Source organism: Trachymyrmex septentrionalis, unplaced genomic scaffold (genome assembly GCF_001594115.1).
Source record: "Trachymyrmex septentrionalis isolate Tsep2-gDNA-1 unplaced genomic scaffold, Tsep1.0 scaffold37, whole genome shotgun sequence".
In the NCBI taxonomy this organism is placed as follows: domain Eukaryota; kingdom Metazoa; phylum Arthropoda; class Insecta; order Hymenoptera; family Formicidae; genus Trachymyrmex; species Trachymyrmex septentrionalis.
The window spans coordinates 5,241,397-5,245,814 of record NW_017305536.1 but is presented as its reverse complement, the minus strand read 5'-3'; the positions used below and the strand labels follow the sequence as shown (position 1 = coordinate 5,245,814).

Below are 4,418 nucleotides of genomic sequence, written 5' to 3'. Positions count from 1 at the left end.
TATATTTTATATTGCTTGTTTATTGTCTAAACAAAAAAGATTTATATAAACTTACAATAACATAAACAATACATAAATATCATAAGATATATGACATAACATTGCTAACATTTCTTTCGTCCTATAAAAAATATTTTAGTACTTATGCGCGAAACCGATACTACGTTACGACGGAAAGGATTTTAACGATCGCGTACCAATTAATTAAAGCGCAAGATGCGTTCGTTCAGCGGAAATGACGGCTGTTCCTCGGCACATCGATATTACTATCGATATTACTATCGTAATAGGATAGAACATAATTAGCAAAATTAATATTGATTTATACCACGGCCATACAGCTGGACAAGCGTGGGTCAACGTACTGTCAAAGTTCACGTTAGCGGCAAGTTTATCGCTTCTCGATTTACCTTGTCCGCCTAATTTCATAAAATCAACGTCATCCAAGCCCACGTGCAGTTTCACGCTCTGCCTTCGGGCTGCTCATCCAATTATCTCAACTAATCTCGCGGAGAGACCAGTCACAGCTGAGTAATTTACAGTATATACTTATTACGTACAATGCGCAATAATTTATAAGTGAAATTTCCTTTTATACCGATAAGGAAACACTAGTAAATGTTATCCCCTTCTTTTTCAAAAAAGATCAATAATTTCAACAATTTCAATATTGTAAAATAGCTTAAAATAGAAGCCACGTATTTTAACTGAAACTTGCTATGATCAGCCCATAACTCCTGACGAATTTTGAGGAACATCCATAATAAAGTTTAATCAAAACTTTCAACGATAAAGTTTTAAACTTTGTAATAATATAAAAAAATTTTTAATATCTTATAAAAGTGAAATATCCTTTTTTACATTTCCTAATCATGGATTAAAACAAATTTCAATTACGTGTAACTCAACTGTTGTAATAATAGTTGCAGTTGTATGAACGATAAAAGAGAACGCGAAATAACTGTTCGATGATCAATGTTTACACAGGAAATTAAATAGACGTATGTGCATTTATATATATATATATGCTCTGTAGAGATATATGCTCTGCAGATAGCAGACAGTTATGATATTTTGATAATATAGATACCGCGACATGTTTAAAGGCAGAAAAAAGCATTTTTAGGATGTTTCTCTAAGGAATACAAACTTAAGAACAAGAACGTAAATCAAATTTGTACTTTGTTATATACCTTAGCAGCTCCGACAGTGACTATAGAAACGCGATAAGAATGTACGTATATAAGTTTCACGTATATCCACTTAGAGTTTTGTTTACATCTTGTTAGCGAGAACTTTATTTAGACAGTCGCTGAAAAACTTGTAATAGCTTTTACTGCTTTTTTTTTCACAACAACGCAGGTTTCATTCTTCCTGCGTTTTTCTACATGTATTTCGTTTCGGGAAAGTTGCAAGAGATTTCTAAACACGTCTCACCTGATAAGTTTTAAACACGTTTCTTTTAAGTGACTAACTATGCTCGTTCTAACAAAGGCTGGCTATGCATCGTTATTTCCACTTAATCTTCACCGCGAGCGTAACACTTTAATGAACTATTTAATAACGGGCAATTAAAAGTGAACTTTGTAAAAGCGACAACATGGCCAGTAAAATCACGAGAGTTTTGCACCAATTGTGCACAGGGATGGACAATATTTGTGCAAGCAGTACCTAAATCGTCACGAGTATCCGGCCTGTAAACTTCTGCGAGCTCGTCGACGGCTATGACCGTTTAATGATAGCCAATTGTAAGGAAAACCGGGCGAACATTCTGTCGTAGTTCTGACAAATTAGAAAACTTCTCGAATAACCGTAGCCATACAGATAAATTGTTGACAGCGTGCAACGAGTGAAAATAGAGTTTGATGAATCATTTTAGCAAACTTTTCGCTCTTAAAATATTTATACATTTACATTTGTTTATATTTACATTTATTTATTAACGCGAAGAACGATATATTTAATTATAAGAATGTATTAAAATTTTATTTGTTAGTTTTTTTACTGTCTGTTTAATTTTTAATTATTATTATTTTTTTATTTGTCTTACGCGATATAGTCACGGTATATAGTCCAATAGAAACAATTCAATACAGCCACTGTACATACCAACGCAATAACGATCACTGCTCGTAACGAGATTTCACGCAGCTAAAAATGAACGAGTATGGAATCAGAAGAAATTCTATTGCATTTTATATTTAATCGGTTGCGTTTCCGTTTAATTCCGCAGAGAAAATTGCAAAAGTAAAAAGCCGTGAGGGTCGCGTCTCGCATTTTATATTTCCGCGATCTTATGGAATTATATTTATAATATTAATCCCTATTTCGCAATTTCGCGTTCTACGTTACAAGATTTCCGCCTAGGATGGATCAAATCTAAATTGGTTTACTGAAGTAGGAAATGTATGTATAGAGATATAAAAAGATTTTGGAATGATAACAGTATTATTTGAAATTTCTCAGTAAATCTATTCTTTTTCTTCAATTACAGTTGAAGTCTTTTTCTTTGTGTTTTCATCAAGCTGATCAATCTCATAAAAATGACTTTTTAAATTCCCATCGTAACATTTCCATTATTTCGTCATTTCTATGTAATAGAATGCCATTTGCTGTGGAGGAAAGCTACTTTTACAATTTCTTATTTGAGTATTGGTAACTCTTTTAGCGATTGTGGCTTTGTACTACTAGAAAACTTGTTAGATTAATAAAACTATACCAATCGTGTGGTCGCAGTTACACGGAATTAAGTTTATAATATTGTATCTATTTTTAATACAATGTAAATTTAAAGTCTTTTAAAATTGAATTTATTTCTACTATTCTTTCTTTATTTTCAATATCCTATTTTTTGTCACTAAATTAATGTTTAAAGTAACGATTCATACAACAGTTAAAAAAAAAAAATTAAAGAAAAGGCATTCAACTAAAAACTTGTTCCTCTGAAAGAAACATTAAAAATTGATGTTAAATTTAGAATTAGCATACTAGAGAAGCAAAATAAAAATTACTTAGTTGCAAATCAAAATCCAAAATGTAACAAAACATGTTGCACGTATCATACAAAATTATCAAATGAATTCATTTTACGATTTACCGAACTTGATCATAATTGGTAATTTATTGTTAAATTTATAGTACTAAATTGTATCCAAATTATTTTTCATCATTTCTATAGATCGCTACTGTTAATCAATGTATCGTTAATTTAATTAAAATAATGGAGTTAAACAATTTAACTCAAAAAGTGTATTATATTTGACTGAAATTTAATTTATTATTTACTAAATGTATACGTTAATGTGAACGTTAATTCGACGTTTACTTTGAAACTAACAGAAATGGACTGATTTATATTTTGACATGCTAAAAATAACAAAATGTTATTTAACTCGAGAGATTGGATTACAGTTGCTCTTGTGATATCACCTAGTAGCGTTTATTAATAAAATAAATTAATCAAATTTTACATATACAATTTTATCACAGTTATGAATTAAATTCTTATTGTATATATTTCTCTTAAAACTTTCCTATATGTAGTAGAAAAAAATATATGAAGAAATATAAAGAAAAAAAAATTTGTACAAATTACTGTAACTTCCGAGCAGATAATTTTTGAGTTTATAAAATAATCTTTTAAAACCACTTTTGAAATATTTTATACATTTTATAACGTTAATCACGAAAAGCTATATTTTTTCTTGCTACTTGCTTTTATTTATTCGTGATACGATGATGTGTATTGACATTGTAACAAGCACAATAAATAATATAGTGACGTTACAAAAAGTAATATTTAACGATAGACAGGTAATTATCGCATGTATAACTTCTTTGCAAGTTGTCAAATACGTCATCGTCTCGCAACATTTTACCCACTTTGTCGCTGTCAGAGTTCAAAGTACAATGAAAATGCAATTTAGTTTCTTTCTGTTATATAGGAAAATTTAATTTCTTTCTAGTGTCTACAACAAATGACATTTCGATTAAACTTCGATGGTATTAAAAATTAAAAAGAATCGTGATGTACAAGCATAACAAAATTTTGCATATCGCGCTCACTGTATGACTCATATAATTTTTAATTTTTAAGATTATTATTTAACAAGCCTAAATATAATACGAAATAGGTAAAACTAAAATTAAATTTTCTCAGATATTCATTTTTGTCAAATTCTTGTGTCATTACGTCAAGAAAGTTTTTCACAAAGAACACGTTCCGGATTCTCAACGATCCCTGAAGACTGTCAGACATTAAAAATCGATTTTGTCGGCTTCTCTTGTTCTACGAGGGCCAAGGGATTTATAAACCTAAAGAGAATCTTGGTCGATGAAATAAAATCCCTAATTACAACAGATAATATTTTTATATTTTTTATTTTCTATTATCGAGATATGTAATGTGCTCTTTTTCC

At 29.9% G+C, this 4,418-nt stretch overlaps 1 protein-coding gene across 1 annotated transcript in view; it reads right to left on the bottom strand.

Annotated features, from left to right (window-relative positions):
• Positions 1-4,418, bottom strand: part of LOC108750400 (cyclic nucleotide-gated cation channel alpha-3-like) — a 77,247-nt gene that overhangs the window by 3,034 nt on the left and 69,795 nt on the right. The gene's annotated exons all lie outside the window — the stretch shown is intronic.